General features: G+C 38.4%; 1 long non-coding RNA gene across 2 annotated transcripts in view; it reads right to left on the bottom strand.

Moving 5' to 3' along the window:
- The window catches only part of LOC128098631 (uncharacterized), a 37246-nt gene extending 19285 nt beyond the window's left edge, over positions 1–17961 (bottom strand). Inside the window, exons 1-2 of one of the 2 annotated variants that reach the window (XR_008214299.1) lie at positions 12560–17961; positions 11661–11833 (exon numbers count right to left, since the gene is read on the bottom strand). This is a non-coding gene — a long non-coding RNA (uncharacterized LOC128098631). Of the gene's footprint in view, positions 1–11660 lie in introns of both variants that reach the window. The other variant, XR_008214298.1, reaches the window with a different exon arrangement.
- Between the last annotated feature and the right edge of the window lie 649 nt (positions 17962–18610).

Here is an 18610-nt window from a genome sequence, read left to right on the forward strand (position 1 = left end):
AGCAGTCAGAATCCACGGATCCAGGAGAAGAATAATTTGCAGCCATTGTATTCTAAACCATTTCACTCAAGACTATAAAAAACGTTTGGCAATGAAATACATTAATAAAGTGTATCATGCAACTTGCAAGAAATCACTTCTGTATTTAAAGACAATTATTTAATGTTAGGTTTTGAGTTTTAAAAGAGAGCTTCAATAATATAATAATTTTAAATAAAAATTGATGGGCCCTTCCTTACTACGTTTTGCATGTATCATGATAAGGTATTTGTACAAAGAGTAAATTTGTTAAATTTAGTGGAAAGGATGTTTTGTAACATCAGCACTGCTTACTGTTATACTGATGCTATTAGCCAATGTAGATAAACTAGAGAAACCAATTAGCAATACAAAACAGGAGGAGCTGACCTGTTCCTTCTTGTAGACCATCAGATATAAACCAAAAAGTCCCTGAGCTTTCAACTTAAAATAAAACTATTTTATTGGTCTTGGAACAAAAAACAAGGCATCCCAAAATATGCTAACTTGGTACACAAAATGTTTTAAGGGGAGAGACTCTGAGAAATGGTAGGTTTAGAGAGAGCTTTGCACCTTCCCTGGAGGAATCATAAGAATTTCACAAAAGGGGTTGGAGAGATGGCTCAGTGGTTGAGAACACTTGTTGCTTTTGCAAGGGATCTGAGTTTGGTTTCCAGCACCCACATGCTGTCTCAGAATCATCTGTAATTCGAGTTACAGGGGGATCCAACAGTGTCTTCTGGCCTCTGTTGGCATAAAACATACATTGTTCACATATATACATGCAGGAAAAATACTCATATACTATATATATATATATATATATATATATATATATATATATATATATATATATATATATATATATAATTCTTTTCATGGATCCATGGATTATGACTGCTAAGGAATATTTTAAGACTTTTTTCTTGAGGTGAGGCAGAGAGAATTTGAGAGAAAATATTTCGTGTGACAGTTAACATCTCTATCCCTAGAGTGAAAGAGCATCATTATCTCCAAAGATGGGGGCCCTCTGAGGAGTTTTCTAAGTTCCCATAGCTCTTGTTTCCTACAAGTTTCCAACCTTCACTAAATCTAGTATACAAAATATTTAGTCATTTCCTTAGGAATGGGCTAATGTCATAGAAAACTGAATAAACTTACACTCTTCTCTTGTTAACCTGTTTACAGAACTTGACGAGCTTATGGGGTGAAAAGAACTGTTTTTCTCCTTCTGCATCAGAATGTTAAGATATATCTCTAAATATATAACTGATACCTGTAATATCTGCAACAAGGTACTACCCAGAAGCAAGGGGAGTAAAAGGCTACATGAGTATTTTAGGAGGAAAACTTCAGATGACTCCTGAAGAAGATCAGATAACTCCAAATAAATTTTAAAAAGTCATGTTCCTTGTAGGAAAAATTTCAACATCTGATATTATTCCATGCTTAACTTATAAATTTATGTAATACAAAATAAAATTACTTTAAAAAATTTCAGAGGTATATACTTATTATTTTGAGACTTATTCTATTTTAATCCTGAGGTCATTATTCAGGAATAAACAAAGTAAAAGTGACTAGGAAAATTGAAAAACATGAATAACCCCATTAGTTATTATAACAAGGTGTAAAGCTACAGAATGTACCAAGCATGTATAAGTCTCTGAGTTACACCTCCAGCACTAAAGTCAACAATGATGAAACAAAATACAGTACTTTCATAAATAAAACAGCCTAATACTAAGAAAGAAACAGATGGATTGATTACTGAAAAAAATGCCAAACAAAAAATTATAAATAGACTCAAATGAATACAGGTGGCTAGGATATCAAAGGTATTACCTTTTATCAAGGCAATGATGGTCATGGCATTGGTACAGTTGCAGAAATGAAGTTTGGGTCTGATTCTATACAATTAATTCTAAATGAATTTTACATATAAATATGAAATTTCAGAATTTCCTATATATTTATTGATGAATTTCCAATTTTACTAAGATATTTCCTTGACTCAAAATCCAAAATCTGTAGTTAAAGAAAACATATAAAAATGAAGATCAGGACCATCCTACACCTGTCAGGAATGGCTAAGATCAAAAACACTGAAGACAGCTTATGTTGGAGAGGATGTGGAGCAAGGGGAACACTCCTCCACTGTTGGTGGGAATACAAACTTGTACAGCCACTCTGGAAATCAGTATGGTGGTTTCTCAGAAAATTGGGAATTGATCTACCTCAAGACCCAGCCATACCACTCTTGGGCATATACCCAAGGAATGTTCAATCTTAACACAAGGACACATGCTCAACTATGTTCATATCAGCATTATCTGTAATAGCCAGAACCTGGAAACAACCTAGATGCCTCTCAACTGAAGAATGGATAAAGAAAATGTGTCACATATACACAATGGAATACTACTCAGCAGTAAAAAACAATGGTATCATGAAATTTGCAGGCAAATGGATGGAACTAGAAAATATCATCCTTAGTGAGGTAACCCAAACTCAGAAGGACAAACATGGTATGTACTCACTCATAAGTGGAAACTAGATGTAGGGCAAGGGATGGCTGGACTGCAGCCCACGGCTCCCGAGAAGCTAGCTGATAAGGAGAGACCCTGGGAGTAGAAGTGGATGGGATCTGCATGAGTGGTCTGGGGGTAGGGGGGGTGGTAGAGGGCAAGAATTGGGGATGTGAGAACCTAGGGAAATGGGAGGGTCGAGCTGGAGCAGGGACGGAGTGGGAGAGCAGAGAAGGAGATACTATGATAGATGAAGACATCATGGGAGTGGGAAGGCGCAGGGTGCCGGGCTCGCTCTCAGGAATCCACAGGGATGACCCCACCTTGGACTGCTGGCAGTAATCAAGGAGGTGCCTGGACTGGTCTACTCTAGTGACCGGTGTAGTGAATACCCTAACTGTCATCATAGAACCTTCATCCAGTGACTGATGGAGGCAGAATCAGGGATCCTCAGCTAGGCCCTAGGCTAAGCTCCGGGAATCCAGTAGATGGGAGAGAGGATCCCTTATGGGCCAGAGACGTGGAGATCATGATGGGAAGACGTGCAGAGAAGACCGGCCACACTGGTGGAGACCCATGAACTGTGGACTAGTGGCTGTGGAGCCACCATGGGACTAGAGTAGGCCCTCTAGATATGGGAGACAGTTGTTTACCCCGAGCTGTTTGGGGGGTTGGGGGGGTGGGATCAGGATCCATCCTTGGTGTATGGGCAGGCTTTTGGGAGCCTGATGCCTGTGGTGTGGCACCTTGTGCAGCCTTGGTGCAGTGGGGAGGGGCTTGGACCTGCCTTGGCTCATGTGCTGGGCTCTGCTGACTCCCCATGGGAGACCTTGATTTGGAGGATGTGGGGATGAGGGGTGGCCTGGGAGGGAAGGCTGGGGGCCTGGGAGAAAGGAGGAGGTGGGATCTGTGGGTGGTATGTAGGGTAAGTAGAAAATTTCTTAATAAAAAAAATGAAAAAAAAATGAGATCAGGGACTGGAGAGATGGCTCAGTGGTCAAGAGCACTGGCTGTTCTTCCAGAGGATCCAGGTTCAATTTCCATCACCCACATGGCAGTTCACAACTGTCTGTAATTACTGTTCTAGGGGATCTGACACCCTTACACCAATGTGCACAAAATAAAGTTAAATAAATTATTTTAAGGCTGGGAGGTGGTGGTGCATGCCTTTAATCCCAGCACTTGGGAGGCAGAGGCAGGTGGATCCCTGTGAGTTCGAGGCCAGCCTGGTCTACAAAGCAAGTTCCAGGACAGCCAGTACTGTTACACAGAAAAACCCTGTCTTGAAAAACCAAAAAGAAAAAAAAAAATGAGATCAACTTGATTTCAGTTTTTAAGAAAAGGCATTATAGGGTTTTACTCACAGAGCTAGGGAACATTAAAATGATGCTGTGGTAACATACAGTTTTTAGTAAAATTCATGAGTTTGTAAAGGGAAATGAAAACATTGAGAAATTGCTGGTGGGCTACAAAATGTTGCTGCAATGGAAAGCATTTGTTGGACTTTACTAAAATTATAAACTCCCCTGTCATTTAAGTCAGCAAGCCTATCACAGGTAATGTACAATACTGAGTTACCTGAACTCTCAGAAAATGGCACAGAATGTGGAAGTTCTCATCATGATTTTTTAAAAGCACAAACCTCCCTAGAGTCCATCAACAGAGCACTGATAAATTATGTTCAATCACAGAATGAAACCATACACAATCTCACCAAGAAGGCAGAAGAGGAAAGGAAGAAAAGGGGACAGAGAGAGGGATGGTGGAGGGAGAAACAGCAGTTCCCTTATTTTTACTGATATGGGAAGTTTTTAAGATACATTGTTAGTGAAAAGAAGAAAGTAGAGAGGTAAGTTATCAGATGTTGCCTTGCATGTCAACACCTGAGAACACACATGAACATAAAAGTTAGAGGCACACGTACAAACTAATACAAACTGATCTCCAAAAGGGAATTACTTGAACTACAAGGTCAGAAGAGAGATTTTTTTCTACATTTTTTTCTTGCTCTACTAGGATGAAACCTAGATTTTTGTGCATACCAAATATGTGTTCCTTTATGAGCTACGTTGCAACCCTACAAATCTATCTATCTATCTATCTACCTATCTGTCTATCTATCTATCTATCTATCTATCTATCTATCTATCTATCTATCTACCTATCTAACAGAATTTTGAATATAAAAATTGTGAATAACATACCTGTTGCTAATATGAATTAAAATGGCTAAAAGAGGGACTGGAGAGATGGCTCAGCAGTTAAGAATGCTTGCTTTTCTTACAGAGGACTGGCCTTCGACCCCTGCCAACCAGCTCACAACTGCCTGTATCTCCAGGGATCAGAGTTCCTCATACAACCTCCATGAGCACTTGGATGCACTTGTACATGTATAACCATATCCACATAATAAGAATAAAATGGGAGCTGGAGGAATGTCTCAGTGGTCCCGAACACTTTCTTCTCTTCCTGAGAATCAGTGTTCAATTTCTAACATTTATGTACTTTGTGGTTCCAGTGTCAGATGACACCTTCTTCTGGCCTCCAAGGGCACCTGCAGGCATGTGGGCATATACATAAACTCATGAGCATACACATAGTAATACATAGTAGTATTTTTTATCTTTAAAAATAAATAAATCATTAAAAATCAGCTTAAAATGCAGAAAAGGCACATTAAGGTCATCTAACAAGCATCATATTTTCTGAATTAACCTTGGTCCCAACTTGCAAAATAGAAAAGAAAAAAGAAAGATGATCATTCTCAATAGATGACAAAACAGGGTTCAGATATAGGAAGATAATTAAAATAATGAGTAACTATGCAAAAGCTCTAAACATATTTGATTGTGAGGACCTCCTAGGTGTGGGGTTCTGCTGTATGCTGTGTGCTGTCCTAGTTGAAGTGAACGTGGGGAGATGCTGCTGAACATTCTGCCTCTCTCTGTCTCTCTGTCTCTCTGTCTTTCTGTCTCTCTCTGTCTCTCTGTCTCTGTCTCTGTCTGTCTCTGTCTCTGTCTGTCTCTCTCTCTCTCTCTCTCTCTCTCTCTCTCTCTCTCTCTCTCTCTCTCTCTCTCTCTCTCTCTCTCTCCCACACACACATACACATTAAATCTCATTTCACACACACTGGTAAGAGGTTGGTGGTAGCATTATGTATTGAGTGGGGAATAAATGAGCAGGCTAAAACACAAACTCATATAAGAGCCCACAACAAGTTTCTAATAGATTATAAGTAGAAATGAGTGGATCAGGGTAACACTGACTTGGGAAATCCAGAGGACCAGGGAAACTCACACTATATTTTCCTTTTAAAACATGTAGAAGTTAAACTTGTTTAAAAGGAATGCTCCATAATGCCAACTAAGAAGAAAAGGAGACTACTAAAGGGGTGTCTCAGAGGAGTGGGAGAGATGAGAAAGCTTTTATATTTGGTGGGGCCTTAAATGTCAATCACAGGGCCATCGGTCCCTATAGCCTTTTGTTAAAACCATCTGCTCTTCTCACTTCCTTTCCTCCTGCATAATGCCCTCATGGTTTCTATGGAGGCAAACCTTCTCTTGTCTAGCAAAGTATACATGACCCTGGGCTTTTGCCATGATTTATCAAACCTTCAGCTTTGAGCCCTTTGAGATAAATTGTCAACTTCGTGTGGACTACCATAAAAAGAAACTTGACCTTCCAGGGTGCATTGATTGTTACAACTTAAAAAAAATAAATGGCTGAAGTTTTTGTTCTAGCATTGTCAGAACAGTTTTGTATTCTGCATAAAAGCCAAAACAGCATTCCATTCTTGTGTCTCTCTCATAAGTGGCTACCATTCTGTTGCCCATGTGAAAATCTAGCATTTGTTTTAAATATGAATACAAGAAGCCATCATTTCCAAAGGACTAGATTTGCCCACGAGTGACTGGCATTTAGTCATGGTAGCCTTTCAAATATTACTTCATGTGAAAATAGAGTATTTCTGAAATCTGGCAAGCTATATGCTGCCTCTGCGTGACTGGGTAAGGAACTGCCGTCCTCGTCGTTGTCATCATCATCATCATCATCATCATCATCATCATCAATAGTTTTTATTCCCAAGAGAGAAAGAGCCCCAGAAATTCCCAAAGGTAGTGATAGGATCTCCGAAAAGTTCAGAGGAGTTGAACGGTGATGTGTGGAAATGAGCTCTATAAATCATAGCTAGAACACAGTCGTCCCTATAAGCTGAAGTTGCTGAAAGTGAGAGGAATTGCCCAGTTCACAGATTGCAAAACTGAGTGTGTCCAGGACAGGACCTCAGAAAATCAAGAAAGGCCAAGATAATTTTAGTGCACATCGGACCTGTGTCCAATCCATCAGCATCAGTCGTAGGAAAGACAGCTCTGCAGCCTTTCCTGTGCCGTGTTAAAAGTGCCAATCTCAGCTTTTGAAGACACAGAAAGAAGTTGCCCCATCATTTCATCGTTTTTCTTTTGTCCTTGCATTTTTCTTTTTTTGTTGCACTTTTGACCGTATTACAGTATTTTAACTTTACTCTATTTTTTAATTTATGTTTTGTTTTTTTTTTTTCGAGACAGGGTTTCTCTGTGTAGCTTTGCGCCTTTCCTGGAACTCACTTTGGAGACCAGGCTGGCCTCGAACTCACAGAGATCCGCCTGCCTCTGCCTCCCAAGTGCTAGGATTAAAGGCGTGCACCACCACCGCCCGGCTTAATTTATGTTTTATTTCTTGTTTCCAGTCATATAATTTTGTTTACATATTGTTCATTATTGGGCATTCTTTTTTCCTGTTATTTATTAGTAATATTTCAATTTTTATTATAATGGATTATTTGGTTTGGTTTGGTTTGATTTTTCTTAAATACGTGCTTTTATTTTCTATTCCCTTTTTCATATTTTTCAATTTTGTGATTTATTATTATTGAGAAATCTTTGTTTTATTTTTCATACATTCTAATCTCTTAGTCCACTCTGCTTCCCTATAAAATTCTTTTCCATTCTTCTTTTCCTTTTCATTTATTTATCCTTGCTTCCCTCCATTTTCTCTTTTCCATTCTACCTCCAATTTTCCACTCATTTAGTATTTCTATATTTCTTGTAACTAAATTATGGTTTCATGGTGTATTCTATATTATTTTTCCCCATTTTATGGTCATTGGTGGTTTATTAGTGGGATATATCAATTCTTAGTGTATTTCATATGTGTGCAGTTTGATAATTTTACTGAAATAAATTTCTTTTTCATCACTCAGTGGAGTGGAATTGAGCATTCAACATCAGACTAGTCAATAGAATAGATATTCAACTCCCCCATTCAACTTTTTACAGACAGACACACACACAAAAAAAAACCCAAAAAAACAAAAAAAAAATGTTAAATATTTATTAGCATAAATATACTCAAGGACAGAAATCACCCATTCATCTTATCAGATACAGAAAAGGACTTTGACAAAAATCCCTCCATGATAAAAGTACTAGAGAACCTAAAAATATATCTTAACTTGATAAAGACATCACACCCCAAATTCACAGCCAACATCATGCTAAGTGGAAAAAAACAAGAACAAAACAAAACAAAGCAGAAATGTTCCACTAAGGTCAGGAACAAAACAAACACATCCACTCTCTTCATTCTTGTCCAATATAGAACTTGAAGTCTTACCTAGAACAATCAGACAAATGAGTCAGGAGATACAAATAGGAAGGAAACCAAAACATCCTCACTTGTAAATGAGATGATTCTTTACATAAAAAACCTAATGACTGCACCAGAACTGATGAATAGATTCATCAACCTAGTAGCAACACACAAAAATTAGCAGCTTTCCTATGCAAAAACAACGCACACACTGAGAGTGAAATCAGGAAACAATTTTGTTCATAATAGCCCCCAAACAAACAAACAAACAACTTGGAATGAATCAAACCAGGAAAGTAGAAGATTGGCACATTGAAAAATGTAAGCTAATCAAGGAGCAAATCGAAGAATACATGAGAAGATGGAAAAAACTCCCATGCTCGTGGATTAGTAGGACAGTCATGAAAATGTCCATCCCACTGAGCAAAGTCGTTGTACAGATTCAATGCAACTAGTGCAATTCTTCACAGAAATTGAAAAAAATGTTCTTACATTTCATTTGGAAATAAAAGAGACCCAAGGTAGCCAAAAACAATGTGAACAATAAAAGATATGCTGCAAGTATCACCATTCCATCTTTTAAATTGTATCACAGACCTATAGTAATAACAGCATGGTACTGGCACAAAAACACATTGATCAATAGAATAGAACTGTGACCCATGTATAACCCCACACTCGTATATCTACCTATTTCTTGACAAAGATACCAACAGTACACTTTGGGGGGAAAAAAGATAACATCTTCCACAAATGGTGCTGGACAAACTGAATAGCAACATTGTGGTAGTTTGAATGTGTTTGACCCCCCTAAACTCAGGGAGTGGCACCATTAGGAGGTGTGGCCTTGTTGGAGAAAGTGTCCTCTTGTTGGAGAAGGCTAGATGACACACTCCTTTAATGGAGGGCACACCTTTAATCTGGATTACACCTTCTGGAGGAAGTGTATCACTATGGGGGTGGGCTTTGAGGTTTCATATATTCAGGACACCCCCCACTGTGTTAGTTGCTTCCTATTCCTGTAAGATGTGGGACTCTCAGCTCCAGCAACACCTCTGCCTGCATATAGGCATGATCCCTGCCATGATGATAACTGGTTGAACCTCTGAAACTGTAAGCAAGCCACCTCAATTAAATGTTTTCTTTATAAGAGTTGCCGTGGTCATGGTGTCTCTTCACAGCAATAATGAAAACCCAAACTAAGACAAACATGTAGAAGAATGAAACATAATCCTTATCTCTAACCTTGCATAAAACCCAACTCCAACTGGATCAAGGATCTCAGTGTAGGACCTGATACCATGAGTATGATAAAGGAGAAAGTAAGAAATAAGTTTGAACTCATTGGCAGAGGAAAGAACTTTCAATGAGAAAAAAAACTAAAAACAATTTCTGTAATATCAGGAATGAGGCAAGGGTGCCCACTCTCACCCCTCTAATTTGATATTGAACATTTGGCTAAGAGAGCAGAAAGACATGAAAGGGATACAAATAGGAAAGGAAGATGTTAAAATAAACCCATTTGAAGATTACATTATACTTAAAACACCCTAATGACTCCAGAAAATTCTTGGAACTTATAAACAGTCATGGCAAAATAATAGGATACACACACACAATAAATAAATAATGTAACAAAATATCTTAAATGATGCATTTTGGTAACAAGGAAAAGAACATCAGCTGAGATTAGGGAAAGAAAAACAGGAAATTACTGGTGCCTTATAGCCCTAAAATTGCATTATTTTGGAATGTTAAAATTATGTACTAATAGCTTGTTATTGTCTGTGGTTATTATCATAAAATTACAATTTAGGATATATTAAATATATTTATCAAATAGCTTAATTTTGACTATAGGCAAATATAAAATGAACACAATCAAGTATTTAGCTTATTAAGATGTGAGAAACTGATATTATGATGAGTTCAAACAAATACTTATGAAATATATGTGTTACATCTATTTATATATGTATATATAATTTCTCTATTTTTTAAAAAGAAATGTAAAGCTAAATTAATCAGTGAGATATTAAACTGTTTAATATCTTGTACAGGATGACTAACTTTGGGGGTACCTTGTCCTCCAGACAAAATTTACATGTATCTCTAGTACACAAAGTCCTGCAAGCTAGCCTTTGGTACTTCAAGGCAGGAATGTGCCCCAAATAAGTAACCATTAAGTCAACTGCTTCACTAGTTGTGCCAAAGGTCTCTGCCGCCCGTCTCAAGTTTCATGGTGCTTTCCAATTTGCAAAAGATGTGTTTTATTGTGTTTTCTTCTCTATTCTGCTTCAAGTGTAGTATACACAAAAGAAGTCCCGGGATGGTGGAAGCTTATCAGCTGGGACTAGGGATATAGGTGGGGGGAAATATTATGTGGTGGAAAGTGAGTTAGAAATACAAAGTAGGGATCTGGAGAGATGGCTCAGTGGTTAAGAGCACTGGCCATTCTGGCGGCTCTTCCAAAGAACCCAGGTTCAATTCCCAGCACCCACATGGCAGTTCACAACTGTCTGTAACTCCTTTTCTAGGGATGCGACTTCCTCACATAGACATACATGCAGGGAAAACCCAAATATACATTTAAAAAAAAACTTTAAAAAAAAAGAAATACAAAGTAGAATAATAGGATTTGGAGGGGGTATTTTAAGAGTGTGTTTTCTATTACTGGGGTATTCACTATGAATTTATTTCTAATAATTGCTATAGAGAGCCCACCAGATAAGACCACTCAGACACAGTCTATACCCAATTGAAAGTCTTCATTCCAGCTGGCTGGAACCATACTCAGGTATTCAGGAATGAAGTGTAGCTCTTAGTATTTAGAGGAAGAAGCTTTTGAAAGCAAAAACCACATCCTGTATTTCACTTAGCAGTTACAGGGGGAGGTTTGTACAAGCAAGCAGATTAACAGAAGCTAAGATAAGCTGTTAGCTTGTCTGCACAAGTAGGCAGTTTAATAGAAGCCAAGATAAATTAGCTGGAATATCTTGACCTTGGGTTTCTGATATTGGGTAATTTCCCCCAAGATTCTCCAACAAATTCTAGTTAAACCTAAAATGATCTCAGCAAGAATACATGAAGGGGTAACCTCTGTACTGTCTTGCCCTATCACATAGTCAGCATAAGAGGGCCAGGCAAATATCATGATAGCCTGTCCTAATAACTCAATTAAGAACTAGGCCTCTGTCCCTGCTTCTTGGAACTAAGCAGGCAGTTTCTGAGGAAGCCATGAACAAAGGAAAGTTAATTTCCAACACACCCAACAGCAAGGACGAGGAGGCCTGGTATGTGCAGTACCAGGCCTGAATCACAGCAGTTCAGGGTAATAACCAAATAGGGACAAAGCCTGGAACTTGTCCAGACTTGCCCCAAAATGGAAAAACTGTAACCTTAACCAACCCTTGCTAGCCCAAGCCAATTAGAACATACTGATATAATTGCCACTTGCATAAGCCAATCATATCTGAAATGACCTACCTGCTAGGAACTCCCTTTGGATGTGCTTAGAAGGAGCCTATGAGCTTCTCTAGGGTCGTCACTATTTTGCCTTTGTGTAGGATGGTTGGCCCCAGCATGCTGGAATAATAAATGCTCTTGCATTTGCTGATTGCATATGTAGATGATGGTCTTTTTGGGACTTCTCCAGGACCCTAACAAGAACAGAAGGTCAAATTTGTAATGTGGAGAAAAAAAAAAAAAACTTTTCTTCTTTAAGACTGGGAGCAAAGTTAACGATGCCCTGATGCAGCACCAAATATGATTCAGAGACTACCCTTAGTTACTTTGCATAAACTCAGTTTGCCTCATTGGCAGTTTCATAGTTTAAACTTGACCTACTGTGAACCTTAAAAGAAAAAAAGAAAGAAAGAAATATAAAAGAAAATGAGTAAGCCTTTTTCTTGCTGTTTGTTTAGGTTGGTCTGTTTGTTTGTTGCTTGCTCTTTAGTTTGACATAGGGTCTCTTCAACCCTGACTGCCTGGAACTCTCTATGCAGCCCAGGCAGGACCAAGTGCTGAGCCTGTAGCCATGTGCTGCCATTAGTGTCCAGCTGGCCATGAGCAGGTTTTCTTTAAGAGCAAATTTTTCTTATTAAAAAATTTCTAATTAAAATGCAATTACATCACTCTCCCTTCCCTGTCTTCTCTCCAACCCCCTTCATGTTTCCCCCTCACTCCATCTCAAGTGTATGGCCTTCTATAAGAGTAGAAGTTTTGAAGAATGATGGTTTAAAGAAGAAATTTTAGTTTGTGCTGCAGCATCATAGCTGCACTGTGTGCAAATTTCTCAATTTCTTTTTATCTAACTAGATTACTTATCATGTGTGACTAATTGTGATACATAAAATAATTTAAATGCTTTCGGAGTACATTCTTACTGTCACTTTTACGTTCCTCAAAGTCTTTGATGGACCGTTGCTATGCAACAGTTTCTTCCATGATTAAAACTTTCCATCTTGGAGGGAAATGTCTTGAGACACAGACTATAAAAGAAAAGTGAAACAATAGAATGTTTACAAGGAGGTGAAACAACAGGATGTTCTAGGATGAGGTGTAAACACTCCAGGGACACATCATAACAGGAAATAAACAACGAAAAATAGCTTCAGCTGAAACTGACAGGATTCTTTAGGTACCTCTCTCTCCAAGAGTACATAACCAGCAAATCGCACTGAGCCACTCTCAGATGGGCAAAGCTGCAGAGAAACCAGCTGAACAGCCTGGAAGAGGCAAAGACTGGCAGGGCTGCCTAGAAGAGGCTCTGGCCAATTAAACCACATGGAAAGGATACTCTCCAACTTGTTGAGCTGCCTGAACTCTGTGCAGTGTACTCCCAAGTTCCCAGCTTTTGTGAGCTGTCACTCAGGCTGAGTTGGTCCTGGTTATGCTTTCTTTGGGTAATTGCTGCTCCTGTAAGTAACCCCCCACCCATATTCCTGTAAGTCACCCCAATATAACTCTGGGGTTTACCAATTTTGACTTTGGCGGTATCTGTACTTGTGTATGCTGTGGGTTCCCAGTCTGGGGTGAATGGATGTGTGTGGGGTGTGTATTGCCAGGAAGTCTGTCACACAACAGCCATGCCATTTCCATCTCTTTTGTCAGTGGTAAGGCTTGATGAATGTAATGCCACAGTAGACAGTTAGAAACCATGAATGTATTGCCCTGGGAATTTGAAGAGATCAAATCATGAGGATTTAAAATTGAACTAAATTTCGGATTCTTGAAAAAAATACTTTGACTGCCAGGGATAAAAATCCCAAGATGAATGATTCTTCAGAGGACTCAGACTGGGTTTTTAATGGGTGTTGCATCTGATTAATGAGGTGTTTTGTCCCTGAAGGGAATTTAATACAATAGGATAGGGGAAAGGCCATATCAGTCTTCAGTGTTCAGACTTGGGAAACAGAAATGGCATTACTTTCAGTACTAGAATTTGTCTGTCATTTATCACCAAGTAAACTCAAAGACCTGATTCTCATTCTCTCTTTGTTAAAAAAAAAAGAGGCAGGGAAAAAAGTATTCCTTAATTCAGATGGTTCTAGCAAAGAAACCAAAAATGTTCATATGATTTTCTTGGGTGGGGGTGTGAGTGTTACTTGCCTTTCCATGTTAACATGTTGGATACCTAGTGATTTAACTGAACATGGTGTCTTAAAAATTACAGTTACCCTCTGTAGCTTTGCATCATCTTTCTTTTTTAATGCAAAGTTTGACTACATGTATTTAGTACACAGTGAAGGGAATAATAAAGATATACAGCTGTATCATTTGCTTTGATCATTCTTGTCCTCTCGTTTCTCCCCATCCCCACCCCCCAGATATTCTTACTTCTATTGTCGTTGCTACCTTTCATGTCATAAGATTTTGTGCATCTATATAAAATCTAGAATGCAATAATGATTAAAAGTTCATGTAATTTGTTTTTTAATGTATTTCTTTTAGTATATGATTTCCAATTGTAGCCACTTTCCTACAAATAATAGATTTTTTTTCTTTGTGGATCACTAAAACACCTTTATGTCTACATACCACATTTTCTTTATCAATTTATCTATTGATTGCTGTGGTATAATGCTTTTGTACACTGGTTTAATAAAATGCTGATTGGCCAGTAGCCAGGCAGGAAGTATAGGCGGGGTAAGCAAACCAGGGGAATTCTGGGAAAAGGAAGGTTGAGTCAGGAGACACCAGCCCACTGTCCAGGGAGCAGCATTTAATGGCACACAGGTAAAGCCATGGAACACGTGGCAACATACAGATTAACAGAAAAGGGCTAAGTTTAAGTGTAAGAGCTAGTCAGTAGTAAGCCTGAGCTAATGGCCAAACAGTTTTAATTAATATAAGCCTGTGTGTATTTACTTGGGTCAGAACAGCTGCAGGACCTGCGAGTGAGAAAGATTTGTCCTGAACACAGGCCAGGCAGGACACAGGAAAACTTTCAGTTACATCTGATGGATGCTTAGAATTATTGTATAATTTGACTATTGTGAATAGTATTACAATAAAAATAGATGTGCTATAATTTTGTGATATTCTTACAGAGAAGTGTTCTGTTTTTATACTTAAGAATGCTATAGCTGTATAATATAGTAGTTCTGTTTCTAGCCTTTGAAAGAACCTCCCTGATTTCCATTCTGCTTGATGAAGTTGTTTCTCCTACCACATTTCTTTCCCCACATTCTCATCAGAACTTGCTATTTATTTTCTTTTAAAATTTTTATTAACTAATTAATTATTTTCCCAGCCTAATCATATTTCCCTCTCCTTCCCAACCTCCTATTTCCTCCGTATTTATTTTCTTGATGGTAGTCACACTGACTAGCATGGTATGAAATCTCAATATTGCTTCAGTTTTTATTTCCCTAGTGGCTTTTAGCATCCACAGTTCAGCTTTTAAACATTCTGTGTTCATTTTCTCAATCATTTTATTTATTAGATTATTTGATTTCTTAGAACTTAGTCTTTGACTCCTTTATATATTTAGATGTTGATCAATTGCATAGCTAGCATCAATTTCTCTCCCATTCTGGAGACTGCCTCTCCACCCAACTGCTTCCTTTGCTTTACAGAAGCCTCCTTAGTTTCATGAAACCCCATTTGTCAACAGTTGGTTTAATCTTCTTCTTTTTTTTTTAAAGATTTTTATTTATTATTTATACAATGTTCTGTCTGCATGTATGCCTGCAAGCCAGAAGAGGGCACCAGATCTCATTACAGATGGTTGTGAGCCACCACGTGGTTGCTGGGAATTGAACTCAGGACCTCTGGAAGAGCAGCCAGTGCTCTTAACCTCTGAGCCATCTCTCTAGCCCGGTTTAATCTTCTTAGCTATCCAATTCTATGTCAGAATCTTTTTGCCTGTGCCTATGTCTTGAAGATCCTCCCCTAACCAGGTTTTCCTAGAGCAGTTTGAAAGTTTCAGTTCTTGAAGTAAGAGCTTCCATCGATTTTGAATTGATTTTTCTACAGAGTGAGGGATATGGGTCTGGTTTTGTTCTTCTACATGTTGGCATACAGTATCCCAAGTACCATTTTCTGAAGAGATTGTCTTTTTTTCCCCCACTCAATCTAGGTTTTTGGCATCTATGTCCAAAATTAGTTGTGCTGCAGCTTGGTGATGGAGGAGAGCTTGCCTAGCATAGGACCCTAGATTCAATTTTGTCATTGCAAAAACTAAAATGAAATAATTTGCCTACTGTGGTTTGAATTAGAAATGTCCCCCATAGGCTCGTGTAATTGAACACTTGGTCTCCAGTTGGGGGTGCTATCTGGGAAAGTTATGGAACCTTTAGGAAGTACAGCCTTGTTGGAGGTAGTCACAAGTACCAAGCTTTGAGGTGTCATATCCTGGCCTCACTGCTGCTCACCTTTCTTTGCTTCTTGTGGGCAGATACGATGTGACCTCTCTGCTTTCTGTGTGTGGATGAGATGTGATCTCTCTGCTTGCCTGCTTCCTTCCTTGCTTCCTTTCTCTCTCTCTCTCTCTCTCTCTCTCTCTCTCTCTCTCTCTCTCTCTCTCTCTCTCTCTCTCTCCCTCCCTCCCTCTCTCTCTCTCTCTCTCTCTTTCTTTTTACCTTACAGGTCCTTTGGATATGTATTATGGCTTCCAGATTTGTGTTTTCTATGGGAATCCTGTGTATTCAAATGTATCTCTGCCTCTATATGTGTTTCTTGTGCTTTTTCTTCAGCTCTTTTTTTTTCCTGTTTGTTTCATCCTATCCTGATTTGTTTTTGTTTTATCTAAATGTATTGTATTGTACTGTATTGTATTGCATTGTATTATTATTCCTTAGATGTCTGTTTGTTTTCTAATAAGAGATAGGATATGGATCCAAACAGGACAGTAGTTGGGGAGGTACTGGGATAAGTAGGAGAGAGTGAAATTATAATCAGAATATATTATATGAAAGAAAAAATCTATTAAAAAAAGAAGAAAAGAAAAGAAAGTAGGCTGAAGTAAGCCATGGGGACCACATCAGTAAGGAAATGCTCCTCCACAGCCTCTGCTTCAGTTCCAGATTCTAGGTTCTTGCTTTGAGTTTCTGTCTTGACTTCTTTGGATGATAGAATAAGGTAAAAAAAACCCTTTCCTCCCCAAGTTGCTTTTGGGCATGGAGTTTTATCTTAGTAATAGAAGACAAACTAAGACAATAGCTATGTATGTAACTCAAAGTTAAAGTGGGTGGTATCTCCAGCAGTTCTTTTATTGTTTAAGATTATCTTGACTATCGTATGTTTGTGCATGTGTGTGTGCATGTGAAGTTTAAGATACTTTAAAGTTTTCTGTAAAAACTATGGATCTCTGTGAATTCAAGGCTACTCCAGTACACATAGCTATGAGTCTTTTTTAAAGTTGACAAAAATCCTAAATATTTATATGTCATGCTAGTATAACATCATTGCTAAAAAGTGCTTTTAGAAACTATTAACAACTAATAAGTTAAATCTACAGAAAGTCTTTTACTTATTTATGCATCTATTTCTCCATTTTGGCTATGTGCAACAGAGTTTTGCTGTGTAGTCCAGGCTGGCCTTGAACTTCATAGCCTCCTGTCTTATCTTCTTAATGTTAGCATTTCATGAATATACTATGTTGTCTGATTTGTAGGTTTTTGTTTGTTTGTTTATTTGTTTTGGCTTTTGGAGGGTTTTTTTGTGCTAAGATTCTATAATAGGGTCAACAATCTAGATGAAATTCAGTGACAGGCCAACCATATAATCAAACTGAACATGAAAATGGACCAGTGTCCCAAAACATAAGTGATTCACAGCAGCCAATATGTAGTGACCTCTTCTATCTGAGCTGAAATGATAAGAACCCATAGTTAAGTATCATCCTCACCCCTCATCAAGGAAATTTCTTTTCGCAGCAATCATTTTAGAAAACCACAATCAATCAAAATGCAGTTGTGGAACCCAGTCCCAACTGATAAGATCTACACCTCAGGTCCTGAACCTAAGGCTCAGGGATCATTCTGGAAAGGTTGGGGCAGAAAGAACGTAAGAGCCAAAGGAACATGGACTTTGCTGTGCAACTGTGTCTCCTAGGAATGTCAGAAGTTACATCCATGATTCTCATCAACATGACTGTTTAAACATGAGCTGAATAGGAACAACAGACATTCCAAAGTGGATGGGACAAGCTAATGAGGCCTCAACCGGACACAAAATATTATAGTCACTAAGGAATGTTGAGAGTGGAAGGAATATTATTCCCCAGTGAAGAGCACACCAACTGGCTATCCAATACCAAATGATCAGCCCTGAAACACATACATACAAGTGACATTATACATTCTAAGCAGATTGTATTTGTGTGTGTGTGTGTGTGTGTGCGTGTGTGTTTGTGTGTGTGTGTGAGTGTGTGTGTGTGTGTGTGTGTGTGTGTGTGTGTGTGTGTGTGTGTATGTGTGTGTGTGTAACAAGAATTAATGAAAATAGAGGCCACAAACTTGAAAGAGAGCAAGATGGGTATATGGGAGCATTTGGAAGGAGGAAAGGGAGGGAGAGATGCTATTATAGTCTCAAAATTTAAAAAGTAATTAAAAGAAAGACGTTCCCTTGCTTAGTCACTAGGAAGAAGAAAAATTGGGGTAACCTGATGTTGACCAATTCCCTTTTTTTACTCTGTGATTTCTTTATTCCTGTTCAAACTTCCTTACAAAAGTCACTGTTCTGCCTTCTGAAAAGAGCCTTCTCTATCTTAGAAAAGATACTGATTGACTCATGAATCACTAACCAAAGTCAATGCGATTGTTTAGCTAAATGTGTTCAAGTTTGGTTCCTGACATAACATACGTAAATTTGTAGCAATAGTGCTGGAGGAAGGACTGAATTGCTGAGAACTGGGATGATACAAGGTGTTCCCTGAGGCTATGATGTATGTAGAGGGAACATGGTTCCTTCTCTAAAATCAAGAATATGCC

This window comes from Peromyscus californicus, unplaced genomic scaffold (assembly GCF_007827085.1).
Source record: "Peromyscus californicus insignis strain IS unplaced genomic scaffold, ASM782708v3 Scaffold_6__1_contigs__length_162567912, whole genome shotgun sequence".
NCBI classification, from domain to species: domain Eukaryota; kingdom Metazoa; phylum Chordata; class Mammalia; order Rodentia; family Cricetidae; genus Peromyscus; species Peromyscus californicus.